Consider the following 13,984-nt stretch of genomic DNA (forward strand, 5'->3'; position numbering starts at 1 on the left):
GACAGGTGGGAGGCCACGCCGTATGTTGTCCTAAGTCAGCAGAGGCCGGGACAGCCGGTATACACGATCAGGCCAGAAGGGAAGCCCGGGCCAGAACGGGTGGTCCACCGGAACATGATCCGCCCCTGTCCGAACTATCCACCACTACCCGTAGACGCAGCTCCTAGGGAGCCAGCACCTGTAGCCCCCTGGATTGGAGGATGGGCAATAGTCCCGAGGGGTCCGGCTAACGTTCCCGTCCGGGAGGCTCCAAGGGAGCCGGAGAACCTACCTGCTAGAGCCGAACCTGAGTCCCCCCCACGATGGCCCCAGCGTGAGAACTGTGGGCAGCCACCGCCCCGTTACGGTGAGTGGGTCACAGGAAGAGGTTCTAGGGACTAGAACCATTTCGGCGGGGGAGGATGTCACAAGGTGACGTTTTGTGAGGGCGGAACAAAAAGTAGGGAAGATGGGTTCCACCCGACAATGAGTTCCGCCCGGAAGGAAGCGAAAACACTGGAACTTCCGGGTTTCCCCCGAAGACAAATCAGCCCGTATTAGATACAGGTGGGGATAATAAACGAAGCGATCGCTGATAGGATACTGAAGAGGAGGAGCTGGATATAAAAAGAGCTCTGAAAACACAAATGGTGTGCTTCTCTGTTGTGCCTGTTATGGTGCTTTGTTGTGCTTTGTTTGGCTGCTCTGTAGGCTGGTGTGTGACGAAACTATTCCCTTGGGGAAAGAAGTGGAAGACTGCAAATAGTTCCAGCTAGGAGAAATTCATATTGAGGGTGACTGGGTGAAAAGGAGATCGATGTACTACGCAACTGGGTTGAGGAGGATAAACAGTATGGATTCATTGAGGTGCTGACATGTGAGTAACGTTCGGAGTATCATACAAACCTTGAGAAGGAGGAATTGTTTGAAGTGTGTTGGGAGTGTTATTATACAGTTTCAGCCCCACTGGTAAAAGGAGTGTGGGCGAGCCGATTGACGCGTACTGGGAACGGACAGGAGATCCATCGACAAACCCTAAACACCTTTTCCTTTGTGCTGTAAACCACGCCCGACGAGCCACACGAGAGACCTGGGACCGAGCGGGCCATATCCTTAGTTCACGAAGTGTGTGTGAGATGCTGTGGGTGAGTCTTGACCTTTATTTTGTGTATGTACACTAATGCCTGGTTCACACGGCAGGATAATTAGGCCGATTTTAGCCCCGATTCACCCCTTCCGACAATCTTAAGGATGCTCCGATAATCGTAAAATAAACTAATCAGATATTCTTGCCGTGTGTGGTGTGTTTAGACTGCTCTCGTCTACTCGGAAGCACCTCGGGACCGCTCCGATCTCAAATCGGGGATATCCAACATGTTGGATTTTTTTGGCCCGATTTCTTCTCGTGTGTGGTGTCTCCCGGGGACAAACGAGCATGCAGCCTGTGGACTGTGACGTGTAGCCAATCAGAAAGCGAGGTGACGAGGAAGCGAGGATGTACCGGTGTCATGTAAACAAAATCACGGGTCACAACAACTCACCTCCATATCATGATGTAGCAAGTATAGTCCATGCTCGCGTTGTCTTGTCTCCACTTCTTTGACCATCGCCTTTTTTTTTTTTTAAGAACGTTTTTTTTCCGGATAAAAACAAACTGCAAACTATCGCCACAGCATCCTCTTCGTCCGCCATGATTGTTTACTCTGAAATCACGTTTGATCTCGAGAGATTTCCCGTCTGACCTGGGACTGCTCGGGAGTCTAATCGGTTCGTGTGTGATGTGTTGATTTTGCCATGTGGCGGCGCACCACTAACTGTACGACCAAAACTGTTAGACCCGCGATGTTTTATCGCCGTGTGTGGGGTCTCTCAGAGTTGGAAAATCGGCCGACGATTTTAAATTCGTCCCGTCTGGTGGAGCCTTAAAGCTTGCAGTGCAGTGCTGTGCTTTTAGAGATAGAGGCTGCACTTAGCCCAGAGACCCCGTGTGAGAATACCAACACGTTGAGGCTAGACCAGTGAAAGCGAAGGGAAATAAATATCAGGATCTTCAGTGTGACCACGTTAACCATCGCTGATCTTGAGAGAGGGCGGTGGTGAATCACGTTGTCCACCAGAGTGAGTAACCTATTGGTATTTACTGTTTGGGCCGAAGGCCATTGTTGTGTGCAGCTATTCATACTAACCACCTGCGTGCGGAGCCTCTTCAAAGAGTTCGCCCCTGTTCAGTACCCCTGGAACCAGATAGGAGGGGGAGAGCTAGTCCATTCCCTCGAGGAGGAGCGTTGGGTGAGGTATGATATCAACATATGTCAACGAAGTGTAACTTACCTCTGCTTTCAGCACGTCTGTGAAGAGAAACGAAAAGCCCCAGTCTGTGTATCACTTGTGCCTATGAAGTGTAACTTACCTCTGCTTTCAGCACGCCTGGAAGAGAACGAAAAGCCCCAGACTGTGTATCACTTGTGCCTATGAAGTGTAACTTACCTCTGCTTTCAGCACGCCTGGAAGAGAACGAAAAGCCCCAGTCTGTGTATCACTTGTGCCTATGAAGTGTAACTTACCTCTGCTTTCAGCACGCCTGTGAAGAGAACGAAAAGCCCCAGTCTGTGTATCACTTGTGCTTATGAAGTGTAACTTACCTCTGCTTTCAGCACACCTGGAAGAGAACGAAAAGCCCCAGTCTGTGTATCACTTGTGCCTATGAAATGTAACTTACCTCTGCTTTCAGCACGCCTGTGAAGAGAACGAAAAGCCCCAGTCTGTGTATCACTTGTGTCTATGAAGTGTAACTTACCTCTGCTTTCAGCACGCCTGTGAAGAGAACGAAAAGCCCCAGTCTGTGTATCATTTGTGCCTATGAAGTGTAACTTATCTATGCTTTCAGCACGTCTGTGAAGAGAAACGAAAAGCCCCAGTCTGTGTATCATTTGTGCCTATGAAGTGTAACTTACCTATGCTTTCAGCACGTCTGTGAAGAGAAACGAAAAGCCCCAGTCTGTGTATCATTTGTGCCTATGAAGTGTAACTTACCTCTGCTTTCAGCACGCCTGCGAAGAGAACGAAAAGCCCCAGTCGGTGTATCACTTATGTCTATGAAGTGTAATTTACCTCTGTTCTCAGCATGCCTGTGAAGAGAAACGGAAAGCTCTAGTCTGTGTACAACTTAGGTCTGTGAAGTATAACTTATCGCTGTTTCCAGTACGCCTGTGAGGAGGAACGAAAAGCCTCAGTGTACGAAGAACTTACCCTTGTGGTGCCACTTACCTCTATCTTGCAGTACAACTCCGAAGAAGGACGAGAGGTCCTGGAACGCAGATCCTCGACCCCTGCTCCAACACGATCCTGAAGAGACCCCTAAGGGCGAGAAGAGAAAACACCACCTCAGACACGATCTCCATGAACACAGGTGGCAAGTAGCCGGAAAACACTGAACCAAATACTCATTGCATTTCCTTTGTTCTGCCTCCAGGAGAAGCGGAGGGCGCCACGGACAGCAGAGAGCCCCTAGATAGGAGTTCCACCCTCTGCTCCACGCAGAATTCAGTCCTGGGAGCAAGAAGAGAAAGAGTTGTTTTAATTTGCCTTTTCCCCTTTCCACTCACTTTTAAATATTTAAATAAAGATTTATTTTAAACGTAGAATACTCTGTTTGTCTGGTCATTGGGGTGGCTTTTGGAACCTCCTCGAGGTGGAAACTAGGATGGGGCGTGACCCTTTAGCTATCTCTGGTCCGCTCCGACCTGTGTGACATAATACTGGAAGTCTATATAGGGAGCCAACGCTGTGAAGCATTGACATCGCACGTGAGTAACGCTGTACATTGTACTGTGCAGAGTGGAAGAGGGTATATTACCTAACGTGTGTTGTGAGTTCAATGAACAGTTTGCGGCCCCACTGTGGAGAGAAGCGTGGGTGAGCCGGGGAGTAATACTGGAAGTCCATATAGGAAACCAGCGTTGTGAAATATTGCCATCGCACGTGAGTAACACTATCCATGGTACTATGTAGTGTTGAAGAGGGTATATTACCTAACGTGTGTTGTGAGTTCAATTAACAGGTTGCGGCCCCACTGTGGAGAGAAACGTGGGTGAGCCGGGGAGTACAATTAGGAGTAAACACAAGAGGTCCGGCGTCCATCATTTAGGTGCTTTTCCCCTCCTTGAAGAAACACTGCCTAACCAACCACACGACAAATCCAGGTGGAGTTTGGCTCAGTCCTTAGTTCACTTAAAGTGTGTGGAGTGCCGTGGGTGAGTCTTGGTCTTCATTGTGTGTGTGTACACCTAAAGCTTGCAGTGTATTGCTTTGCTTGTGTTGACAGAAGCCACTTCGAGGCCAGAGGAGTCGTGGGAAATTACAGCAAAGAATCTAAGGAGTGAGAAGGAAAAGTTCCAGTCACCTCGCTGTGGGAAGGAAAAGTTCCAGTCACCTGTGCAAAACTTACCTCTGCTTACAGCCACGAACCTGAGGAGGAAAAGTTGAAGTCCCAGTCACCTGTGAAATTCTTACCTCTGCTTATAGCCACGAACCTGAGGAGGAAAAGTAAAGTCCCAGTCACTTGTGTAATTTTTATCTCTGCTTACAGCCACGAACCTGAGGAGGAAAATTTAAAGCCCTAGTTACCTGTGGAAGATTCACCTTTGACCCAGCCAAGAGCCCAGAACTTCCTTATGCCCCCCCCCCTTTTTGTTGTTTGCCCCATCATGGGTTTTTGTTTTTCCTGTTTTGTATAAATTAAGTCTTCTCTGTGTATTGCTGTCTGCGCCTGGGTTAGTCTCCTGCCAATTCCTGACAAAAAAATTCTGTTTTATCTGCTCTCACTGTGCTGTAACAGACACGTATCTGTAAATATTAATATTTCCTAATATTATAAGGCTCTGAATAATGTGCAAACAAAAAGATGTGTGTGTGTGTGTGTCTCTCTCTCTCTCTAGTATGTGATATTACTTTGGGAGTTTTTCATATGTGAAAAGACCCTATATTGGATCTTTCATATGCCACCCAAGGGTACCGCCTTTAGGGGTAGCTATGCAGCATTCCTAGTTCTGCCCAGACAGGTTCGCTTCCCAGTTTGCCTAGTTCACTACCGTGAATTTAGGAACAAGTAGTGACAGGCCTTCTGCAGTAAGCCCAGGTTCCGCCTCTTAAAGATAGAAGATGAAAGGTTTACACAGGCACTGGAATGATCAGCTGCAGTGGCATTTTGGTAGGGATTCCCAATTCGTTGGTCACGACGTGACATCGTAGTGACCAACTGAAAGGGAACGTCTCGGGTATGTAACCCTCATTCCCTGAAGGAAGGAAGTGACATCGTAGTGACCAACTGAAAGGGAACGTCTCGGGTATGTAACCTTCATTCCCTGAAGGAAGGAAGTGACATCGTAGTGACCCACTGATTGGAACCACAAGTCTGAATGATAATACAAAAGAGGATTTTAATTGTGAAACACATGTAAAGAACTACACTTCCCACAATGTATAAGTGAGGTCCAATCATGATTACAACCACAGCAGTCATCATTATGCTATTTTAAGTTTTGTTCAAATTCATGCAGCAAGGACGATTCGAGTTTGCATTTTAATCGCTCTTGCTGTACTTTGATGTCATCTTCCTGTCGGCTCTTGCGGCGTACTAATGTTAAGATATTTTCACCTAAAAATAATTGTTAATGACCATAATAGCCTATTAATTTCTGTCTGAATGCCAGGGTATGGCGATTGCTCTGTACTCCCCGGTGTCTTCCGATGGGCGCAAATTCAAAATACTGTATGTGTTCAGAATGGCATGTGTTGCTCGTCATTTCAAAATATGTGTTTGTTGCGTCATGTGAACCACGTGCACCATGTGCATCATCAGAGGTGTCAAGTAACGAAGTACAAATACTCCGTTACCTTACTTAAATAGAAATTTTGGGTATCTATACTTTACTGGAGCTATTTTTTCAGCCAACTTTTTATTTCTACTCCTTACATTTTCACACAATTTCTGTACTTTCTACTCCTTACATTTTAAAAATCGCCTTCTTACTCCTATTTCATTCTGGCTTGTTTTCATAAAAAAAAACCTATCCAGATAAATTGTGCCATCCGAATGAATGTGAGTGTGGTTGGATGAGAAGTATAAACCATTCCGACACCTTATTGGTTTATACATGATCCATCGCACATGACCCTAATTACGTCACACTCCAGCAAGGAGGATATAGCCAGAGTTGGGGTACGTTTTAAAAAATATATTTTTTGTAGGATGGCATTGTGCTGATCGACCCACGAAAAAAATAAAAGTACAGCAACAGTAATTAGAAAACCTCTAGCTGTCTCCTCTCGCGATACTTTGATATCATATGCCATCCATTTGCAATTGATGAACAGCGACTGCATCTCCGGGGAGACACTGCATTTTTGTCTTCAAATAGAAAAGTCCAAAATAAAACCCATGCATCACTTTCAGGTCAGTTCACATTTACAGGCCTGTGTAAATGTATAGCTTTGGCTGCTGACAGCACCAACTCATATGCCTGATTTAGTATAACAATGTTCCCATTTATATCATGTAACTTCAGTTGTTTAAATGACATTGTGCTGCGTTGTGTTTGAAACAGCATGGTAAATATATCTATGCTAAAGACATTCATTGTTTTGTATCTGCTAATTATTACACTTAAATGTATTTTGGAGCATTTTTTTTCCGGGTGGATCATCAAGACTATTGGTCCTCCTAGTTGTCAATCAGGAGTGTTGTGCAATTGCATTTTTTTAAAAAGTGGAGAAGGCGGTTCTTTTCTAAAATTCGAGAAAATGCTCCGCTACACCTTTAACTATTATTTGAATTATCAAAACCTGATTAACTGAATGCTTGAGTGTTAAATCAATCAAACACCTGTATTATTGAGAACATAACCATACATCCCAACTTTTTTTTTAATAGACATGAGCTGCTTTCTTAAAGCTGACTTTTAATTTACTTACAAGAAAGACATTTAGTAATTCCCAAAAATTGCTTGGATTTATACTGACACGTAAGATTAGCTTTGTCACATAAGTTCATTAACTACACAGGTACAGATGCGGAAATATATATAATTGCATATTTGTATAATTGTGTTGCTGTCAAAATACAATTATAAATGATATCAATAGTATTTTAATAAACTTCTATTCTCACACATATGTAGTTGTTTGTGATGTTTTTTTGGGGGTGGGTTAACTAAAGAGGGCACCACTGGGCACCCATTTGGCCAGCGGCCCTGCTCTGAAGTTTGACTTTTTGCACCATTACAATAATTATATGAGAGTGACTAAACGCTCAGAGAATTTTCATTTTTTGATAAACTTTCCCTTTAAGCAAAACTGAAACATAAGGGAAGTGATTTCAATAAAGTAAATGATTAAAACCACTTTATGACGGGATTTCACAAGTGAAGTTATATTCTGGGTGGGCCAAAGCTCAATCTTTATTTAATAACATGGGTTTATCATTAATTGAATTCTGGATGTACAGCTAGATAATACAGCTTATTTCTGACTCATAACAACTGACAGCTCAGTCATGATGTTTCCTACTGGTTTGTATGGGATATTATTGATTTTGTGCATTGGTAAGACTTTTAAACACTTTAATGTTTGTTGATAAAGAGTCAAGCTGTAGTTAACTGCAGGAAATATAACAAATGTAAGCCTGTCGATTACTACACGTAATCAACAGATTTTCTTTCAATAAAGTCTGTTGCTCATAATCTTTAAAAAATAGTTTCATCATCTTTCTATTTTGGAAACAGGATGTTTAGGTGAAAATCTGCAGTTTCCTGAGTTTAATGGGGCAACAGGAAAAAGCGTAGTGCTCGCCCCTGAAGACCCACCATACACTTCTTCACAGATTAAATTAATTACATGGACTTTTGGAGTGATTACTATTCTTCTCTCAGACACTGGTGGAAAAATGTACATCCAGAATATAAAGGCAGAGTTGATCTGGACCCCACCACTGCTGCTCTGGAGCTCAAGAACCTGAGGCTGAATGATTCTGGGACATACAGGCTGACTGTAGCAACAAGTGATCTCCAAAACCATATAGGACAAACTTCACTCAAAGTGTATGGTGAGTCTGTTGCTATAACTATTATTTGAGCATAGGCTTAATAAAGCATGTACTAATAGGTGGTAGGGGTAATGAAAAAATACTTTTAAAAATAAAAACAAATGGTAAAGAATTCTTTAGCAGCATAAATATTTGTTTATTATCAAGATTTAGGATTTTGAATAATTGGTGCAAATTGCAATGGCATTAAAACTGGCAAACAGAAGGTAAAGCCTATGTTATATTGACTTAATTTTGTCTGTGGTGGTGTACAATTTACTTAAATGTGTTTATGTTTAATTTAAGGATACACAGAATTTTTCTCAAGTTCCCAGCATAAACTACAGGATGAATGCATTGTATTTTTGCATTATTTGATGGGTTTTAATTTTTAAATTTTTGTAATTATTTTGAATCTAACAGATACAGTATGTTCGTCCACATTTAACCCAAACATAAGTTGAAACAATGCAGCATTTTAGAGTGTTTAAGTGTCTGTTTGTTATTTACCAATATTTGTAGTAACCCGAAAAACAGATGCAAACCACATGCAAACCACAGACTCTCTTGCTTTATTTAAAAACAAACAAATAAACAAACAAACAAACAAACAAACAAACAAACAAACAAACAAACAAGCAGTGCTTTTGTGTTTTCTCTCTTCTCCACACAGAAACATTATCTGACACAACACTCATCGGTCCACAAGAATCATTAATAGAGGAAGAATCCAGTGCTAAGTTAACCTGTAAAGGAAGCGGTGACATCACTTCTGTGAAATGGATGAAAGATAAAAATCCACTGACACCCATCAACAGAGTCATCTTCTCATCTGATAACAGATCAGTGTTGATCAGTCCAGTGATCAGATCAGACAGTGGAGAATATCAATGGACATTAAGAAACCCTGCTCTGATACTGCAAACCTCAGTCATCAACTGTGAGCAGTTAAACATCAAGATTTGAGTTTGAACTTGATGAAATATCTCAATTCTGTAATTCTCTGTTTACACATCTAACAATGAGTCTCTTGTCTGTGTTATAGATGGACCAGAAGATGTTTATATTGATGGTCCGAATGAAGTGGATTTAGGCCGTCCTGTGTCACTGTCTTGCTCTGCCATTTCTGTACCTTCTGCTTCATTCACCTGGAGGTTTAATGGATCAGACACCGGTGTAACCACAAACACATTTACCATTGATAAGAGTGACATCACACACAGTGGAGATTACATCTGCACAGCCCACAATGATGTCACAAAGATAAATGTCTCTCAAAGACATCTATTAGTAGTTAAAGGTAAGAGGGATAACTTCGCTTATATAGAAAACTGTAATGTCAAGCAATGTCTTACCTATTAAATTAGCTTTTTTAAAATAAACTTTATTTCTATCTATTTATTGACTCTTATTGCTGTGCTATTTTGTATGTACATCTAAGTTCTTAACTGCAGACTTTTAAAATCCTATATTTATTTAAATGGCAATGTCAGTAGGTGAAACACATTACAAAATCTCCAAGAGACATTATCTTTCTTACCTTTTTATAGTCTGTACCTTTTTCTTTAACCACACTGAACTTTGTGTGCAATGCTCTGTGGATGTTAAAAGTCACGTTCTTCATGGTCCCATTTTTTTAAACCCTAGTTAGTGTGTAATGTTGCTATAATAGCGTAAATAATACCTGTAAAATGATAAAAGCTTAAAGTTCACTGCCAGGCGATATATTTTCTATAACAGAATTTACCTTTCAAAGCCAGCTAACGGTCGGTTTGGACTACAGCCCTCTACTTCCTGCTTTAATGACGTCACTAGAACAGTTTTTTGACTAAACTCCGCCCACAGGAATACATCAGTCGCCAGCTAAGCTGCTATCGAATCACAACACACTAAACAAACTACACAATCAGAACTTGTTACGTATTTCTGAAGGAGGGACTTCATAGAACAACATCAGCCCGTTTTTAGGACAGTGAAAACAGCGGTATAGAGATAAGTAAATTGTGTGAAAAAACAGAGTTTTTTACACTTGAAACATGAACACATGTTATATTGCGCACTGTAAATGTCACAGGGTGACTATTGGAGGGCGGAACCAAAAGTGACAGAGATTGGTTCCGCCCAGGCTGCATTTGACGACACACCAGTACTTCCTGGTTTCCAGGGCAACACAATCGGGACCTTACGAGCCACAGGTGAAATGAATTAAGTAAGCAAACTGTGATTGGAGGCTGTGTGAGGATGAGACACATAAATAGCTCTGCAGGAACACAAAGAGAGAGGCGATTGACACGGGAAGAGCTCCTTCTTGCCAAGGGAAGACACGCACCTTTTGAAGAGCCCGAAGGCTCTGTTGATCCGGGTATCGCTGGGAAGCGGGCGGAAAGAGGACAGAGCCACAGGAGGCGAAAGAAAGGCATGTCGTGGATCATTTAAAGGAGTACCCCGAAGAAGGTTCGTTTGGTGCTGTTTTGGTGCGCTTGTTGTTGCGCTGTTTTCCTCTCAGGCTGAAGCTGGCGTGGCTGTGTGGGACGAAGTAAACCATAGTGGTTGGAAGACGATTGGAGACTACTGGATACTGAAACGAAACAAAAGGAGAAGCGGAGTTAGCGTGAGTGTTTGCTATATTGAGGATATTGTGATACAAGTGAAATCGCTGTGCAACCCTGTTGGGGGAAGAAACGCCTTGTTCTGTGAGGCTGGAAGTAATCGCCTGTGTGTATCAAAAAGGAGAGCATCAGAGAAGATCTTACAGTGACTGTGAGTATGAAACATTGAGTTTGAGACACACTGTATGCTAACCTGTTTCGTAGCGAACGACTCCAGGAAAAGGAGGACGGCCCTACCCCTAAATAGTGTGGTGGGTGAGCCGGAGGAGGACAACTATTCACTGCTATGCTGATGATACTCAGTTTTACTTACCTTTCAAGAAAAATGAGTTTTTGATTTCGGAGTGTCTTGAGGAGATTAAGAGTTGGATGTCTCTAAATTTTTTAAAACTAAATGAAAACAAATCAGAGATTATTGTCTTTGGAAAATGTAATCCAGTAAATTTGGGTCCTTTGGAAATGTACAACAAGCCACTAATAAAAAATCTGGGTGTGTTCTTTGACAGTGATTTGAAGTTTGATAAACAAATAAATGCTGTTGTGAAATCATGCTTTTTCCATCTGAGACTTCTGGCAAGGGTTAAGTCCTTTCTGTCTCCTAGAGATTTAGAAACAACAATACACGCTTTTGTTTTTTCGAGATTGGAATATTGTAATTCACGGTATTCCGGAATTAGTCAATCAGCATTATCTCGGCTACAGGTGGTTCAAAATGCTGCAGCCAGGATGCTGACAGGTACTCGAAAATATGAGCACATCACCCCAATTCTATTCTCTTTAAAGTGGCTACCAGTGCACCTCCAAATTGAATCCAAAATTCTAGTGATGGTTTTTAAAGCTTTACATGGTTTGGCACCCTCCTATCTTGGAGACCTGTTAGTGCACCGAAATTACACAAGATCCCTTAGGTCCTCAGATCAGCTGTTTCTCCAGGTTCCCAAGTCCAGGTTAAAATCTAAAGGGGATAGGGCGTTCTCGGTCTATGGTCCTAAACTCTGGAATTCGTTACCTCTAAAAGTTAGGGCTTCAAGGTCATTATCTACCTTTAAATGTGAGTTAAAATCTTATCTGTTATCTAAAGCTTTTATTTCTTTTACTTAATTATATTGATGTATCACATGTTTTTTTTTTACCTTGTTATTTATGATGTATTTATGATGTATTTATGATGTGTTTCTTTTATATAATTTGCTTGTACAGCACCTTGGGCAGCACAGCGCTGTAGTTGTGTGCTTTATAAATAAACAAACAAACAAACAAACAAACAACTTGGGCTATCACAGTGACGTGAATGTTGACTGGGCCGTGCTAACAACGCCTAACGGGTCCCGGTGAAGTGGAGGAAGACAAGGCGTCCTAAGTGTTCACTTGAGTGCGGTGGGTGAGTCTGTGTTTACTGTGAAGAATACACTTTGAAGTGGTGCAGTGTCTTGTGCTGTGTGTGTATTGTCAGAAGAAACCCCCGCCTCCACCCCTTTGTCGTGGGAGAACGAAAAGGCTGCCGGTTTCAGTTGCTATTGCTTGACACATGCTGTAAGCGAGCTTCTGCTGTGGATATTACCGTGGTGATAGTCGGCAGCCTGTGGAGAGAGAGAGAAAGAGAACAAGGAAAACTTTTTCCTGTACCGTACTTACTGTACGTCGTCCCAAGTCAGGAGAGGTGAGAGAAACCAGCAGTTATAAATAACTGATCTTCTGTGTCCCAGTCAGCAGCCTGTGGAGAGAGAGGAAGAGCACGAGGAAAACTGTACCTGTACCGTACTTACTCAGCCTGTGGAGAGAGAGAAAGAGAGCGAGGAAACTTACATGCACCATACTTGAACTGCCTGTAGAAGGAGAGAAAGTGAACCTGAATAGGCCGTTATTTTAAGTTCCCCTTTTTCCCTCCCCTATTAATTTTTTTAAATAAAATAAAGTGTATTTTAATATTACTCCTACCTTGTGTGTCTGGTCATTGGGGTGACTTTGGGAACCTCCTCGAGGTGGAACCTAGGAAAGGGGCGTGACCCTTTAGCTATCTCGGGTCCGCCCCGACCTGTGACATAAACACAATCTAAGCTTCAAAAACACAGAAAGAACGGGACCTTTAAAGCTTCTTTATGTAACCATACAGCCAGACACATAATCTTTCTTTTTTAAGAGTGTGGTTTAAAATGCCATTTTATTTAACTTGATACAGGATAAAGTGCTAGAATTGTTTACAGTACATGACATCGAGCACAGAAAAGCTTTTTGTATTTTTGCTATAGAAGGTGGAGGTGTAGGGCTGACAACTGGAGCAATAGTTGGGATTGTCATTGGAGTTTTAGTGGCAGTTGCAAGCATTTGTGGTTTGATTTTCTACTTTATAAAACAAAAACAACGTGAGTAATGTAGAGACAAACTGTATAATTTGTAATATAGTATATTAATTTTGTTAGTATGTGTGACATCTTATATGTTCTTTTGTAAATCCACAGGTTCTGGGTCGGGCAAAAAAATAGCTGAGACCTCTACGATATACAAACGTTGACTGTAAAAAATAAACCCACCCTGAATATTTAAAACTAACATGGAGTCACCTTTATTCATTTTATTTTTAATTCAATCTTTTAGCTGTGTTTTCTGATGAAATTATATAACAATTAATTTAAGTTATTTTATTTCAAACATAAAGAATATTGAAGCTTTCAATTGTATGAGGCTTCAATATTGATACAAAGATGTTGAATCACTTGTATTTGTAAATCACAGATTTTCATGTTTTTTTGCTATTTCTTGTGAAAGTGGTTTGTGTTTTTTGTTATTTGTATTTGTACTCAGCAAAGTCTGCATTATTAAATTAAGTGTATGTACATTTTTATATAAATCTCTTTTTGATTTGATTTAGGATGCAACATTTCACCTCTGAATACAAGGCACAATAGTTTTTGTCTTTGTAGGATTATACAAATGTTTTACGTAAGCAGCGGTGTAGCAAGTGAACAGAGATGACAGACATAGACCTCTATTCCTAAAGTAAATAACAATAAAGAATAATGTTTAATTGACAATAAGCAAGCTATTCAGTATGTCTCAGTCTGCGAGTTTGTGGCTGTGTTTGATTTCATTGACAACTGATTAAAGCGTGTTTGTGTTGTTATTAATGCAGTGGTGATCAGATGAAAGAGATTCTTTCCCTGCAGTTTTGCTTTAACTTGCATTGTAGTTGTAAAAGGGTCATTTTTATTTTTTTATGTTGACTTTAAGAATATTGCCCATATGCCTATGGTTCATATTTACATTAAGATAAGTTGCACTTACTCATTTCATTAGAAATTTCATTTTTTATAGATAT

This window comes from Paramisgurnus dabryanus, chromosome 13 (assembly GCF_030506205.2).
Source record: "Paramisgurnus dabryanus chromosome 13, PD_genome_1.1, whole genome shotgun sequence".
Lineage (NCBI taxonomy): Eukaryota > Metazoa > Chordata > Actinopteri > Cypriniformes > Cobitidae > Paramisgurnus > Paramisgurnus dabryanus.